General features: G+C 39.4%; 2 protein-coding genes across 2 annotated transcripts in view; one reads left to right on the forward strand and one right to left on the reverse strand.

The window, feature by feature from the left end:
• The window catches only part of LOC136339945 (lipopolysaccharide-induced tumor necrosis factor-alpha factor homolog), a 32,005-nt gene extending 19,448 nt beyond the window's left edge, over positions 1 to 12,557 (reverse strand). The window contains exon 1 of the mRNA XM_066283590.1: positions 12,413 to 12,557. The gene's annotated coding sequence lies outside the window, so the exon portion shown is untranslated. The remainder of the gene's footprint in view (positions 1 to 12,412) is intronic.
• Positions 17 to 17,496, forward strand: part of CngA (Cyclic nucleotide-gated ion channel subunit A) — a 47,811-nt gene continuing 30,331 nt past the window's right edge. The window contains exon 1 of the mRNA XM_066283568.1: positions 17 to 146. The gene's annotated coding sequence lies outside the window, so the exon portion shown is untranslated. The remainder of the gene's footprint in view (positions 147 to 17,496) is intronic.

Raw genomic sequence — 17,496 nt, forward strand, 5'->3', positions numbered from 1 at the left:
TTTCCTTTCGGAAAACTTTCCATTCGCGGCATTTGATCGTAAGATTGTTTCTTTTTTCGCCATTTGGATCGTAGGTTGGGGGGTGAGGAGTTTTGCCCGTTCAGAATTCTCCTGGACCCTTAAGGAACAATTATTCGTCTGTTTAAGTAAGTTCTGTTGATTTTAGTTAATAGTCAAATTAAGGCGATAAAGTTTGAGGGAACAATGACGATGGAGCCACAGCGTCATTTATAAAATTAGAGCCGATAATTGAAAATTGTGGCTATTGAAGCGATAGCCGTTCGGGCTTTTGTGTATATGCCGATGGTAATTGAACAGCTTCAATGAGATCAAGTAATGGGATTTCGATGCTCGTTTAATGAATATTTTGAATCGAGCTTTTTTCTGCGTTATAGGCAGGTTAGTTTCAGTCAGCTAAAGGTCTAATGCTATTAACTATAACGACTCTATAAAGAGGGATATAGGACCCTCTGGCAGCGAAGAATTTTTTATTTGCATACTCAGCCCCGTTAAAGTTGAGGTGTCTCACAGTACATCATAAGGCCGCGAAGAGCTCAATTGAGCATCAATACGCATAGGATCAATCTTGGCCCGTTGACGCGCATAAGAGTAAGTCACCAGAAATGCAACGTTTTTTCGAAATTTCTGTCTCCCTTCGGTAGAACCCATTTTTTAGAGAAGATCTTGAAAAACTTCAATTTAAAATTAGGGAAAAATCACGAATAGATTGCAAAGTGCGCAAACGCCTAAAATCGGCTTTTTATTATTTACGTTTTGATTTATGAATATTTTAATTTCATCTCTTCATATCTATATTGGCGTTTGCCCCAATTAGGACAATTTGCCAATACTTGATTTCATCCCTCTTGCTCAGGCTAGTTCAGGTTCAGAAAACCTCTTTTTATTGCTTAATTTTCGCCCATCTCATTGTGTCCTCCATTAATCGTGTCCTCCATTAATCGTGTCTTCCATTAATCGTGTTAGTCGCCTATTTCAAGAATTTAATTGGGTATCTAAATCTTACTTTTGCCCCCGGGTCATTAAGTTTTATTCAGTGGAATGCTTGCGGTGCTTTAGACCTCATCAAAACCCCAAAATTTTCCACTTTCGTAGAGGCTTCCAAAATAAGCCAGAAACGTTTTTAAGTGTAGCCGACTTTGTGACTATAACGTCACATTAACACCCCTAAAAAGGGCTTCATTACACATATGGACTTAATTTCCATAAATTCGAAGGGAATTTTTGGTACGTGACGATTTGGAATCTCTGAGACCCTATCGGGCATTTTAGAGCCCTTTTTGATTTTAAGCGCCTGTTTCAGGCCTTTACTCGATTTCTCATAAATTCACCCATCTCGTTTACACATGTTTCACTTGATTTTATATTTTCTCTTTACTTCAAATATGAAGACCGATCAGAATTAGTCTGGTTGTTTAACTCACACTGAGTTGATCGTATCAACCATAAAACTGAAAACTTGTTTCGAATTGTGAAATGGTCCTGATACTCAAAAGCAAGACGGATTCGTGAGAATTGTGCTTTAGGGTTCGATACACTAATTACCTCATCCTGCGGTAAAAACAAATAAAAAAACTTAATTTGTATTTTCAAAGTAGAGATTTCGCACATACTGAGTAGAGTTTACGCACATACTCAAACAATCAAGTGTCTACCCGTAAAAGTGGCCATCGTAAAAAAATGTTGATGGTACTTCCGCAGAATTTTGTGATCGTTCAGGTTGTGTGTAAAGAGGGTATCAGGCAGTCCTGCGATACTTGTCTCTATACACTCGTATATCGTGCGACTCCAAAAAAAAGAATAAAAGGGTAAATAAAAATAACCAAAGACTGTTGATGAGTACAAAATTTAAAACAAACCAATTTTCTATCAACAAACAAGTTTTTTCATTGTTTATCTACTATTTAACTGAATTTGTATTGTATTTTTCACAAAACTTATCCCTACTTTTCTCAAAAACTAATCGGTATATTTTGAATCGCAATACGCCATTGAATGCAGTTTTGAATCATTTATAATTTGAGGTACCACTTGACCTATGTTCTCATCTTAAAAAATCGATCAATTTGTGTTACCGGTGATTTGAAAAAATAAAAAAATTTCAAAAAATAGTTTTTTTTCGACTATTTGATGCTGCTTTTGAATTTTTTTAATTGTAATTTGGTAAAACATTAACGATAGGGGCAGGATTCAGACCCACGTGATTTATGGGGATCTCGGAAACGGTAAAAGGTGCAAGTCGGTTAAATGGAGGCAAAGTTGCGTATTTTGACGGTCAACAATAAATCATTTACGAAGATCGAAAACTCCGAATATTTTCGAAAATATCTTATAAAAACTGAGATTTGGATTTTCGTTTTTCGCAAAAAACTCGAAAACCGTTATTCGGATCGGAGAAACCTGATAATAAAACATTACTGAAAGGAGGAAGGGGTGGGGAAGGGGGGTCAGTTTAGAGCCACACAGTATATTGGTTTCATCAGGCATGGGTATGGACAAAATTGGTAGTGATTTTTTTATGATCTATGATGAAATATTTGCGTGAAGCAGAGTAGTGACCGTACGGGGGACGAGATCGGGCGACGGCCTAGAGCGGTGGACTTTCCCCGTCGGCAGTTTTTTTCTTGGGGCCAGGGGGGCGGTGATTAAAAATTGCATCCAGGAAACCAGAGTTAAGGCCGGGCCTGCTGATGCACGCACAACCAGGTGTAGCGTGAAAAGAATTTTAAAAAATGAAAGAAATTGAAATACAAGGAGAAGCATCAGATTTCCCATCTACCGGAAACTCATCTATCCTGAGAAATCCGCAACTGCTGGCCTGTCAGGCATTTTCTATACTTTCACCTCGTGTTTCACCGTAGACCAGAGAAAACGGAGAAAGGGGCCACGACGAATTACAGGTTGAAATTTGTAATTACGCAGTTCTATGCTAAATTGAAAGGAGAAAGAAGTAAACTTGCGAAGAGTGCGAAGTGGGCGATTTCCGCCAAATCTTGCCAAAAGGGAGTTTTAGGCAAGTAATTACTACTTCTGCATATAAAGTGAAATTTAAATCTACCATCAGCATAATCGTGCCATCGTAGCATTATAAGCTTAACTTAAATTTCAACACCGAATCTAAATTATTGATGGAATTTATATGTTTCTCCCGTTCCATAAAAATTCCATATGCCCAACTGGCTCTCCTTTTGATTTCGGGAGATTTTCTTAGATTTCGAAGATTGAACTTGTTATATTTCTCGTTTATTGACGGATTACTTGAATTTACTTCTCTGTAGAAAAACCGTAAATCTAGGTACGAACACCTTTCACGCACGTAGGCGAGATTTACTAGTACACAAGTTTTTTCGTGTTGTGGTATTAGAGTTAATTATAAGACAATGATAAGAAAACTGACAGAGCCATCTTGGGATGACGTTAGCAAACATCCAACGAGGTTCCTACTATCACCGTTACCAGATGGCGAAGTGCCGAAGAATCCCCTTTACAACTGGGTACTTCCCCGGACATGAAAAGGAAAGAGAAGGGGAAAATGGGCAATCGGAATATAGAAGTGTGGAGGTTTGAGGTCGAGTAATATCGAATTTGTTAGTTTGTCTTTCTATATTGTGTTAATACATTTACATTTATTAACCGTGAAGAATGTTTCCAACATTATTCAGACATGTGTAGTCTGAAAGTGATAAATATTTCTCACTTTTTATCTTCTTTCATATTTTTTTTCGATCTTCTCATATACCTACCGTATTTATCGATGGTCAATTTCTAGCGTTGATTAAGATTACCGTGTATACCGGTAAAGAAAATATAGCGCATGTCATGATAGGACCATCCAAACTTTATATTGTGTAAACACCAAACTGAAGACAAATAAATATTTATTTTACATTATTTATTTATTTTATGTCAACACAAAAAACCTTTTGGTACCAGTAAGAACCATTTATGACCCAATTTAATACCTTGCTCAGAAAAGGCGGTCTGCGCCTAGTATGCAAACATTTCCGGCCTAGACAGCGAAGATTATATTTAATCAAAAACTGCTTTATTGCGACAATAAATTAATTTTATGAGTTTAAATAAACCTACTTGCTGTAACAGTAAAACGGGCACTCTGCTGCAAAAGTAATCTTTAGATCATATTAGTTTGCCGTGCTAGTAAAGTTTATTTAGTGTAAAATGCATTGCTGTAACGGTAAAAATCCCTGTTTATCCCCTATGAAAGTAGGAATTTCTGCTAGTTTAACTAAATTTATACAAAGCGTTATTTGGATACTTGACCATACTTCAAAGTGTGATTCTTTGAGTGATTCTAAGACGAAAAGTTTATTTGTATAAATATAGGTCCAGTCATACTTCGTTTTCAAGGAGCAGGGTTTTTTTATTGTTACCTTTTAAAAAAACCTCCAAAATAACACGAAGACTCAAACTAACATGACGTTGAAACTTGGTGACAGTTTTCAATGTATTGCAAAGGAATCTTTTAAGCTGGACATTGTCTTCTTTTGCGAGTGACGTGCACAGGGGTAACACCGAAAATTTAAAGAAAATCAAACGAGAAAAACGATTTATTCAAAACTACACCTAAACAAATGGAACCCATTTTTTTTTATTAATAAAAAACATTTAACAATAAATAACACGAAACTCGCAATAGTTGTCGGAAATGCCCTTCAACTCCAATATAAGCATTGGCACGTCTTAACATCAATTTCCGAACACGTTCGAATATTCCCGGCGTATATCTTATCTGATTAGATGAATCCCGTGTTTGTTGGATTAAATGTTCTTCGATGTTAAATATAGTTCTACAAACGAAGAACTTTACATGCCCTCAAAGGAAAAAATTTAACGGGTTTAAAGCCGGTGACCTGGGTGACCGTGACTATGTTCAATGCGAGAAATATACACTGACTTTCAAAAAAACCGCAACACCAAGAAGAACACATCGTACACGTATGAAATTCTGACATTACGTTGGGTCGGGTACTAGATAAAAACGATCAAAATATCAAAAGAAAATTATTGTGAATAAGTGAAAAAATTTAATAATAATTTAATAATGGGTGGTATCCCCTCTTAAATTATTACATTCCTGTGAGCGACGTAGCATGCTTAAAATTAAATTGTCAATATCTTCCTGTGGTATTGTATCCCAGGCAATCTGCACCTGCTCGCGGAGTTCATCTATGGTCTCTGGAGAGCGAGCTAAACGTTGAAGTCTCCGACCCATTATATCCCATACATGCTCTATTGGGGACAAATCTGGAGACCGAGCTGGCCAAGGCAAAGTATCAAAATTTTCAGCTTCCAAATACCTCAAAGTATCGTTGTTTACATGTGGTCGCGCATTATCCTGTTGAAATGTGCTTCCATGATGGTCGTGCATGTATGGTACACGAACCGGTTCTAAGACACTATTAATGTACCTCTGAGCATTTAATCTATCATAAATGAAAACAAGAGGAGACCGACTACCATACCGGATGGCACCCCAAACCATGACACCTGGTGTTAAACCAGAATGACGCCTTTCCAAAAAGTCCAAATTTAATCGCTCTCCTCTGCGCCTTCTAACACGTAACCGTCCATCAGATCGCCATAACCAAAATCGGCTCTCATCACTGAACAGGATTCTTCTCCATTCATCCACCCATTGCACTCTCAGATGACACCACTCCAGTCGGGCCACCCTGTGGTTTCGTGATAATGGAAGCCGACGCATAGGACTATATGAATTTAGTCCAAAACTTCAAATTCTGCGATACATCGTACTAAGGGAGACCCTTCGATTTAGGGTGGCTACCCAGTTAGCACCAAGAGATGGAATTGTTCCAAACGGGACGCCTGTCGCTGAACGACGAAGTCGCCGGCCTTCGCGTTGGTTCGTCATTCTTGGACGGCCACTACCACGATGACGATTTACTGACCCTTCGTTAGTCCAATCTCTCCAAGCTCTTAGCACTGTTGATGCGTTTCGATCCAATCCACGTGCAATTTCGCGGAATGGTAAACCTGCCTCGTGCATACCAACAATTCTTCCCCTTTCAAAGGGAGGTAACTGCATTTTGGCGTACACGAGGCATTTTGCACTACCACACATTTAATATGGTACTCACAATGGTACCTTTATCGCTATTCGCCCATAAACAAATTTGCAAAAAGAATGATCGTCACAGATAAAAAAGTAAAGAAAAACTTCATATCGCATTAAAATACGAACTTGAAATTTTTATCATTTTTTTTCTCTTTACAAGTCTAAAATCATACCAAAATTTCAAATACATGTAGGGTTACGTAACTAACCCTCCGCTTTAGTTTCGTGTCTAGTAATTTTGTAAATATGCGTTAAGTTTAGGTTCGATAAGGGTTAGACAGTAGGAATTACTTTTAAGATAGAAATACCCCCTGAGGCACGGCACTGGTAGACATTGACTAGAGCATGAGAATTTCCCATGCCATGCCTTGTCGATGTTGGAAATCCCCGCAATAGACCTTGTCGGTCCCACAGCTGCAGTTCCAATTCCCGGTTAAGACGCCACGGTTTGATGCGGCAAATGGTGCAGATGGCACCCTGGCCAAGGTACGCCCATGGTTTATCACTACTGTACTTAAGGTTGGTACTTAAGGATGGACAAGGCATGGAGGGCCCTCTTTTCTCGCCCTTGTTTTTGGGATACGGTCGGTCATTGTAACGCAGTCGTCGTGTCCGCGCTCATCAAATTCATTAGTCACTCTAACACTCTCTGTATATTCCTCATTAATAGACGTAAACTTGTATACTCTCTGACCTTGGTCTCTCTCTGACCTGTGATTTCATTACAAAGATATAACCAACATCATATATCTAAAGTAGTATCAAAACCCGATGCTACATACATACAATGCGTTCTTCTTGGTGATGCGGTTTTTCTGAAAGTCAGTGTATAAAAGTTTTTAAAAAGTCATAAGTAACATTATTAATCAAGAATAACACTGCCAAACTTCAACGAAATCGTCTAAAGGATTATTAAGATTTTTGAGAAAAAACGATTTTTTAAGAAAAGTCTGACACCCCGTATCTTGAAAACGAAGCGTTACGGGACGCACATTTCCGTAAACTTTTCGTCTTAGAATCGCTTAAAGAACGATCCATCGAAGTTTGGCCACGCACTTAAATAACACCCTCTATTTACGGCGGTGAATAGTTTCCCAGCTCGGGAGCTCCAAGCTGCATTACTTTAGACACCTGCCATGGTTAACCAACTGCGGGGAGCGATAAAACTCCATATTAAGCATAATGTGGCATAATCCTCCCTATGATGGAACACTCCTGTTAGCTTACGTAACTGTCACATTAGGGGCATATGAGACGGAAATCCTGGTAAGCTTATTCAGGACAAGCTTGCTAGGATAACATTGGTGTTCCATCAAAGGGGTGATTATGTGCTTTAAGTCGAATTTCTTATCGTTGGCTTTTATTTAAATGCTCCCTCTGAGTGAAGAACGCATTAAATCTATTCACTTTCATGTGAAATGCACCACCCAGTAAGAATAATAATAAAATATTGTAATTTTCGCAAAAGAGTGCTTTAAACAGAGTAATAGATGATCAAAGTTTCAGTAACGAAACCAACATTAATTAATAAGAGAGTTAACGATAAATGACGTCGCCTTGTATAGCAATGTAAGCACACACCCTTCGTGGCATGCTTTGCAACAAATGATCATTAGCTTTCTGAGATATTTCATTTTAAAGTACCTCAAGGTGGATGCCGTAGATCATCCAAGTTGTTTGGAGGCCTCGGTAAATTTCGAGGATGGCGACTCATCATGTCCCAAAGATGTTCGATGGGTGATAAGTCCGGTGATCGTGCAGGCTAAAGCAGCATTTTCAATTGTTCTTGTTCCAGTTACATTCGAATAATGTCCGCAGCATGAGGCCTTGCATTATGCTGTCGGAAAATGTCATTTGGTCTAGTCTGCATGGAGGGTACTAATATTGGCCTCTAGTATATAAATTGAACGAATCCTATCTCAAATGTTAACTAATGTTATGGGAGAATTTGAGTTGCGGCTTGCTCACTGTCAAGAAGTCGATGGAGCACAATTCGAACATTTATTACATTAGATTCTAATGGTGTGTACTGTTTTTTTTTGTATATTTTTTAAAGAATGTATTTCATTCAATTCCGTCGTGATATGTATGCAATCGTAAATTTCTCGATGTCTGTTAAGTTTAGGTACAGGACATGTTATATGAAACATACGTAGAATATTGCCTACAATCCAAATATCAAATAAACAATAGGTGTTTCCATTAAAAAAAAACAAAATTGGTGGTCGTAGCTAATTTTTGGGCTACCCTGTGTATATAAACTTACTATAAAAAACAGTATTAAAAAATAAAAAACCACGGGCCCGAGCGTTTTTCCAAAAAAACCAACTGCTAAATTTTGAATAATTTAAGCCTGTCTTTCGGCTTCACTGCATACTGGGTGTGATCTAAATGTGAGGCAAAAATTTAGGGGGCTATTCTCTGGGTACTATTAAGAATTTTCTGTCCTTTGGCGATTTTAGGAAAAATGCTTTGTTCCGTAGATACAAAGCCACAAATGTTTATTGACTATTTTTTTCTTTTTTACTAAAATGGTTAAACTAAACATAACAAAATGGTGTGAATTTTGAAAACAGCACTAGTAAACGCGTTGGACGTCATTTAGCTCGTTATACATTTTCAAATATGTTTCTTTTAATCTTATTTCTATCATGACTATCTATACAAATGCTGAGATGACTCGCATGCATTTCAAGTATCAACTTGTCTCAGCAACAAAAATTGGAAGGTCTTTGAATGTCAGTACTAAGACTGTGCGGAAAGTTTTGAGGGAAGATTTGATGCACCCGTATCACATACAACATGTTAAAGCTTTTATTTCTACAGATTTTCCCTTGAGGATTGCATCTTGTCAATGACCTTTGCGCACATTGGTGCAAACTCGGCAACTACTGTCGTTGATTCTCTTTACCGATGAAAGAAATTTCTCGGGAAATGCAATAAGAAATTTTCATAATAATGATGCTGTTATACACCTTCTTATCCTCAAACCCAGCATCTGTCACATATCTTATTATCCCAGACAACATAAACCTTTCCCAATAACATGGGATTATCATAGGAATAATTTAGAGCAATTGAACTGTCACCAGACTGCCCTTTCATCTATACATGAACAATTAACTGCGACCAAAGTCTCAAATTCCCGGGTGTTTGCCCTTAGCAGTGTAATTTAGATAAGTTGTCCTATACATATATAAGCAGTTTTCGGCCCCAAAATTGATGATTATTATTCTTTCTTCAGACAGAGTGCATAGTGCTAGAAGCTCTTAAAACAAATAGTCCAGAGTGAAAGTATAGAACCTTAGTAATAAAATAAAAAGTTGTTGGTGAGTTAACTGAATCGTCTCAATCCTGATAAATCTACATCGTGGTGTCGACCACGTATAAAATGCCGGCTGGTGTCAACAATGCATGACCCGAAGAAAATCCGTATGACGTACTAGAAGCTTACTTTCAACACCAATTTACGTTAAATGTTTGGGTTGGTATTGTGGGTGATTGGCTAATTGGACTAATACGTCTACCAGAAAGACTTATAGGCGCAGTTTATCGTAACTTTTTGGAACAATAGCTTTCTGAGTTCCTTGAATATGTATCTTTGTCAACCAGAAACATAATGTAGTTCATGTACGACGGAGCACCAGCGCGTTTTAGGAGGATTGCTCGCGAATTTTTAATGGAAACATATGGAGATCGCTGGATTGGTCGTGGTGAACCTCACTTATGGCCAGCTAGATCCAAAGACTTGAACCCTCTGGACTATTTCCTATGGGGTCAATTATTAGGTCGTGTAGTATGAAATGAGTAGAATTGAAACTTTAGTTTTTTTTTTCATATGAAATGTTTTTATTGTCAATCGAAATATGCACCACCATTATCAATACACTTCTGCCATTTAACGGGAAGTTCATTGATTCCCCTGCTGTAAAAGCCTGCAGGCCGGGAGTCGCTAAACTCGCGGAAGGCAGCTTTGACAGCCTCGTCGGAGTTGAATATTTTCCCTACCAAGAAGTTATCCAAATTTTGAAAGAAGTGGTAATCAGTGGGTGCTAAGTCGGGTGAATACGGTGAATGACGAAGAGTTTCCAATTCCAACTCCTGTAGCTTGGCTAAGGTGACTTGTGCGGTATGTGGCCGAGCGTTGTCGTGCAACAATAGCGGTGCGCTTCGATTTACTAATCTTGGCTGCTTAACCGTCAGTTGCCTCATCATTTCGGTCAGTTGTCGGCAGTAGACATCAGCCGTAATCGATTCACCAGGTTTCATGAAGCTGCGATGGATGACACCCGCGTTGGACCACCAAACGGACACCATAAGCTTCTTTCGATGAAGATTTTTTTTCGCACTATGTTTTGGTGGTTCATCTTGATCCAACCGCTGCGATGAACGTCTGGTATTGTCATGTAGGATCCATTTCTCATCACAAGTAACAATCCGATTCAAAAATGGATCGTTATTATGCCGGCACAACAACGAAACACAAGCTTCGAGACGTCGTTCTTTCTGTATGTCGCTCAACTCATGCGGTACTCACTTGTCCAGCTTTTTCACCTCACCAATTTCAGCCAAATGAGTCAATATTGTTTTTTTGGTTACACTGAATATTAACGAAAATTCGAACGCACTTTGACGTGGATTCGCTTCCACCACGGCTTTCAGATGATCGTTATCCACTTGAGTTTCAGGTCGTCCACGTGGTTCATTTGTTAGGTCAAAATTGCCAGAACGAAATTTCATGAACCAACGAGATACTGTTTGCCGTGAAGTGACTTCAGTACCAAACACGTCATTAATATTGCGACCGTCTGCGCTGTTGTGGTCCCACGGTGGAACTCATATTTCATTAACACACGAATTTCACTATTTTGCATGGCTGCACAAAATTTTTTATAAAAATAAAAGTTTTCAATAATTTTTAACACTTTAAACTCTGATCGAAAGAGGAAGAATGTGCCTTTCCCACATGAAAAAGTCAAGTCCAAATATAGATTTAGAGTGAAGTTATTCACAGTTGAATGTGGCATTTCGAGAATCTACTCATTTAATACTACACGACCTAATAAAATCACTAGTTTACACTTATCCAGTGGAAACCTGGAATAGTTGAGAAATCGCATAATTGATGGATGCAATTCTAGAAAAAACAGTCCCGGTATATTTGAAAGAGTTCGGTTGTTAATAAAGACAAGATTAGAAGCGCGCAGCCAAGCTGGCGGCAGCTAGTTTGAACAATAATTGTAGCTTTTAATAAATTTCATGAAAAATATTTATCACCTTGTATCTAGGGAAAAAAGCATTTTTCCTAAGATCGTCAAAGGACAAAAAAATTCTTAAAGTTACTCGGAGAATAGCCCGAATGGCCTAAATTATTGTCTAACATTTAGGAAACACGCTGTATACACGATCATTTGGCACTCTGTTTTGAAGAATTATTTTGCAAAAATTACAAGACTGAATTGCGAAACGAAATTGCTGAAAACGAAAATTACACAAAATTCGTACGAAGGCAAGTGTACTTCTGCGGTTAATCCATCATCACGTGTTTTTCAGGAGAGTGGTACTAACCCAACAATGGCGATATCTAATTAAAACGCTACATATACGCTGTCTCATAAATGGTTATTTGTTATCTGACTATTTGTTAAGCGGAGAGTTACACAGCGGAGGCAAATTAAAGCTGACATTGCGTAATAGCTAATTATATAACAGTGATCTATTCATTTAATCCAGTTTTCATAGCGCTAAACGCAATCTAGAAACACACAATTGTACGATATGCTGAGTTTTTCCAACCAGGTCAAGGACAATTTTCAAGAAGGTCATTTTTTTAAAGAAAATATGTCTTAAATAAAAATCGCAAAAAGCATACGCAGTTTACAATGAGCGCACATTAATCGATAGATGGGAGTTTTCTGCCCATCTCTATTTGTCCCATTCCTGGCCGCAAGGGGGACACCTCCAAAGTCCGTAAATGGAATGGAGCTTGGAGGTGAAAGCCGGGCTAGTGAAGGCATAAAAAGAGTCCAAATACACGGCAAAACTGAAAGCTGCTCACAAAGAGCTTTGAAAGCAAACAATAAAAGTCATGATAACTGATGATGACTGATTCAGTCGTATAGACTCGTTATTGGCGGATCATCCGGTTTGTTTACATCATATTTTCAAAACTTGTTGTACCTTTAATGCATGCAATTAGCAAACATTTTGTTTGGTAATGCGTCTTTAACCTTGGTTCGTATGATCAGTGAACTTCGCATCCGCCAGGTAAATCGAGACTTAACTGTATGTACTTACAGGGTCGGCTTGGTAAATCTGGCAAAAGTTTTTTATCATCGCCCATCTCTCCCCAACAAAATAATTGACGAGGAAATTCCACTGTCCTCCCGACCTGTCGCCTTGGGCCGGCGCCCAACATCACCCCCACAAGCACAGTACTGTTTACACAGACCGCTATGAATGCAATTCTCTCCTTTCTGTGATGACCGACAGATGGCGAATTTAAACATCAGGCCCAGTCACTTTGTCGATTATCCTTGTTCTTCAACATCTTAGACAGACGCAGATAGCTTTTGCCGGTTACGTTGTTGGGACTGTGCGCATGTCCAATTTAACCATTTGTCAAACTTAACCGGGACCGCGTGCAAAAGCACAAGGCTCAAGAGACATCCCATAATTCTATCAGAAGCTTTTCTGATTCGAGACGGATTCAATATAGCGAGATAGGGATGAGAAAGAGCACGAGAGTATTCACAGAAGATAAATTGGCATAGTGAAGCAAATTCTCTTTCTTCACTATGCCAAGCGACCTGATTCCGAGGCAGGTTTTTGTAGGCCAGCGGCAAAATTTTCTCAAAAGAGAGCAAAACCAAGAACGACATGCAATTGAATCCGGCTCTGCATTTAAGCTCGAACCTGGAGCATAGCGGCAAGCTTGAGGTAGCGGGGATGGCTCAGAAAGATCATAACCAATCCGGAACAGGTGATTAAACTCGCTTAATTAAGCGAAATGGAAATTAACATTTAATCAAGCAGGTTGGATTGGGGTAAACCAGGAAAAAATGCGGTTCTAAGAAAGTGTTTCAGCCGTCAATCCAACAAATCAGAAATTGGATGTAGAAGAAAACGAAGTTACCCCTTTACAATGATGTTTCACATTATGGACTTTTTTGGAAATTTTAGATTTAAAAGAGTGTGTTCTTTTTTTTCTCGATAAGTTAGTCCGATCCTGGAAATCTAAATAAAACAGGAAATTATTAGATTGCTCAAAACTGTAATGTAGAAGAATAAATTATCAATCAAGCCCTAGGTGATCGATAATAAATTAGTTATTACTACGTTGACTTTAAATTTAGTAAATTTTAAAATTTGAAAGTATAATAGATGATAAAAAGCCAAAAAATTGTATCTAAATAAGTGTCTATTTTCCAGTTTGTTATAAAATCATTTGCTAATATTACCTTAATAAAACTTTCGTTTATCCGCAATAACTGGGAAGCTGAAAACCATTTGGCAACATTGTTTTCAGTTCTTGAAAGAGTATTAAATTTACCACATATTATCTAATTTAATCGGCCCTGTCGCTCTTACGACTTAAGAGATAGTAATGATTGCACGTGGGATTTGGAACACCCTGTAGGGACAGAGTAGGTACGAAACAAAAAGTAAACCTTGCACCAAGCTTAAATTTAACTGGATTATACCGTAGTATAGCTTCGGAGGTTATATAATTTTAATTGTGCTCTGCTACATAAAATTTCCTCAAATGTAGTGAAAGAACTTTCCAACTGCCAAACCCGAACTAATCTTCGGCCGAGTTCAGCGGAGTGAACAGTTGTGCAACTGTTAAGGATTCTGCTGAATGACGTGTTATTCCTACTAAAACTAAGGAGAAAAAAAAAGAGAGGGAGAGAGAGAGAGGGAGAGGGAGAGGGAGAGGGAGAGGGAGAGGGAGAGAGAGAGGGAGAGGGAGAGGGAGAGGGAGATGGAGAGGGAGATGGAGAGGGAGATGGAGAGGGAGAGGGAGAGGGAGAGGGAGAGGGAGATGGAGAGGGAGATGGAGAGGGAGAGGGAGAGGGAGAGGGAGAGGGAGAGGGAGAGGGAGAGGGAGAGGGAGAGGGAGAGGGAGAGAGAGAGAGAGAGAGAGAGAGAGAGAGAGAGAGAGAGAGAAAGGGGGAGAATAGGCAGAGGGAGTTTAGAAGCGGAGGACGCGGTTGAGAGGGGGAAAAAAATCTTTATTTTCCGAAAAAAGCAGTAGCGTATCATTTTTCTCTTCAACAATATCCGGCACACGTACAACTGGTGGAGGAATAAATTATTATTTATTGCACAATGCTCGCCCTGCCTTCCTATTGAGACCAACAAAATGAAATTAAAATATCTCCAGGCATTTTCAAGTAATTTGAGTTTGCATTTTTTCGAATTAAATTTTCGCACTCTGTTCTCGCTTAGGTGAATAATATAATATTTTGGGCCCTATTGTCTCGAAAACTTTCGAAAGTTGAACAACAATGGCTTTGCCGAGGGAAAAATAGAACTTTTTACCGACGCCGCATGTTCAGTGCTACAGAAGTCGGCCCTCGGTGCCTCGTGGCCCTTCTCCTGTAGGTCATCCAAAATCTCGGGCATCAAGCGTGTCGAGCAGACGTTAAGAGAACTAACTTCTTTTCAACGCAAAAGAACTGAATTAATACAATGTAACGAAATTCAATGAGGCACTTAAGGAAAGAAGACGGAACAGTGCCGTGTCCGAACTGCACGATCCTGACCGGGACCGAAGTAGTCGTTCTGACACGTGCGGTGGCCCCAATTTCTAGTGAAATGACTCCCAGGGTGCTCCTATTCCCTCGGTAAATTCTCTGTGGCCAAGCACCGGTGCGAGGCATGCGGGATCTGCGGCCCCTGGCGACCTTTTGGCGCCCCACCCCTTCACGTGCCAAACCGCTTTTACTTCTTGATCTGTGATTTTTCGCCATCAATCGTAAAAAGAATTTGCTCGCCCAGGGCAATTTATGAGAAGGCACAAATCAAGCGGAACATATCGTCGACATCAATCAATTCTGGAATCCCGCATCTGAGAACAAACATCAATCGAGCAATACCCTATAAAAATGGAAATTCGCCCTTTGACTCCGACTAGTCCATTTGCCTTCCTGCCCCCGCAACATTTTCATAGCATACTCGTTTTGCCCCGTGCTTCCCTCCAGAGGAGGAAGGGGATTGGTCCTGCTATTTGTGAAACTAACTTCTTGGAAACAAGTAAATCCCCCGGTGACATCGAAGCCTCGTTAAAAATGCATCGCCCGTGGAGGCAATAAAAGTTTAGAAAACCAGAGATTGCACTCCATATGTCTCGCCCCTTAGGGGGCACCGATTACGGCCCCGCGCCGACCCCTTAAATGGCGGGAGAACTGCAATTAGACCGGTTTCATACCGAGAACAATTCGTAGCTGGTCGAAATAGAAAAAAATACAACCAAGAGGAGAATTGAGGGTGAAATTACTGTTTATGTTTCGCACGCTGCATGAATTTCCGATGGAGATAACTTTCCAATTGGAGCGATTTCGGTTTCGCGGTTCTGTCTAAACTTAAAGTCACATGGTTTGGCTTTGGCAAAAAAAGCTGTGGTGGAAACCCCGACTGAAACCGTTGCGAAATTATATCCCCGATTCGCTACACAAATTACCGCCGAGCCAAGCGCGGAGGCGGCGCATAATCAGTAAATGTAATTCTTCGCCATTTTAATAAAATCCACGTTTCCCTTTATTATTCTTTGTTCCTTTTCCACCGCGTTCCATTAACCTTTTACTCAATAAATGATCGCTGTTTTGCCTTGCAGAACTCTCACGTCTGAGCGTACTTGAGCTTTCTCGCAGCTCTTACCGTTACCTGCTACATTTTTCAAAACTCAAGCACGTTTGTTTTGGTTATGAAACCAGTAGTTAAAATTTCGGGCTTGGTCAAGGCTTTCTCATGGCTCTTTGAGGATTCGAACCGAATACCTATAGAGACGTGTATGAAATATTTCCGGCCACCCAAGGAAGCAAACGCAAATTTTGTGTAATATACGAGGACAGTCCTTGAAGTATCCTATCTGACATATAGATGGCGACTTTGGCGTTAAAAATTTGCTTATATTACAAAGACCTAACCTTAAAAAGCTTATGTTTAGAGTGCTACATTTATTTGTGTTTGTTTTGGAGGACTGGTTAGTGAACGCTTTTAGAGATTTTGTGGACACAGGAAAAATTGGTCATCGATACGTGATTCAATACTTTTATTTCAAAAGTCTTAGTCCATCCAACATCAAAGGGAGTTCGATTTTTCTCTTGGGAAATCTGGTCCTTCGTTAACAACTATAAAATATTAAGTGGCACAGTCTAAACGTGCTCGTGCGCGTTGTCCAGATGAACTTCACGGTGATCGACCCAAAGACACTCCAGATCTGACCACTCCAGAAATTCTGGTCAAAACCCACAAAACTGTATTGAAAACCCGTCGGCTTAAATTGCGCTAGTTAGCAGAGATGATAAGCATTTCAAAAAGTACCTGATATCGCATTTTCTACCGCATTTTCTTTAGTACCGCTCCTTCATGGAAATCGAGTGATACGGCATTTTCTGCCCTTTCCTGTTCTTTAGCATTGCATAAATGACATTGCTGCAGCGATCCCATTTTAACTTGCTCTCCAGCAATCCGTGGATAAGGGCTTCGGGAGTTAAGATTTCCACGCACGCGATTAGCTCTTCCCTTTGTTCTTGGAAAGCTAGAAACTGGATAATACGTGGTCCGTCTTTTAAGTTTTGAATGTTGAGCTGGAATAAAACAGTAAATAGCTCTGCAAAAAATTTTCTTTTTCAAAGCGTTCTCCATGAACCCCAGTGCAGTTTTGCATGCGTTGGAGCCATTTCTGGAAGTACCCCATTGTGGGTACCATCAAAATTACGTTTTCGAAGGTATCGAGTGCGTCTTCTGGCAACTGGAACCTTTGACCGCGCACTCCATTTTTGATTTTCAGAAAGGTAAAGAAATCGTTGGGACTTAGGTCGGGGAAGTACGGAGACTGATCTGACGATTGGATGTTTTGTTGTCTATTGTTTCATCGGTTTATTCCTGGCAGCTGCGATTTGGGAAAACAATGTAAGCCCAATTTTGAAATGCAAATATCGCGAAAACGGTTAAACGTCAACGTGAGAAATATTTTTGAAGTCAAAAAATAAAGGTCTATTCAATTTTTATGAAATATACAGGGTGCTCCATTGTAAATTTGCGGAATTTGTGTATTTTCTTAACTTCGCAGTTTTCATCTGTTATATTACGTAACATTTTCTGTTGATTTAGGATAAATCCACAAATTTCGGTATTTAATTGTTTTCTTTTTT

This window comes from Euwallacea fornicatus, chromosome 7 (assembly GCF_040115645.1).
Source record: "Euwallacea fornicatus isolate EFF26 chromosome 7, ASM4011564v1, whole genome shotgun sequence".
Classification (NCBI taxonomy): domain Eukaryota; kingdom Metazoa; phylum Arthropoda; class Insecta; order Coleoptera; family Curculionidae; genus Euwallacea; species Euwallacea fornicatus.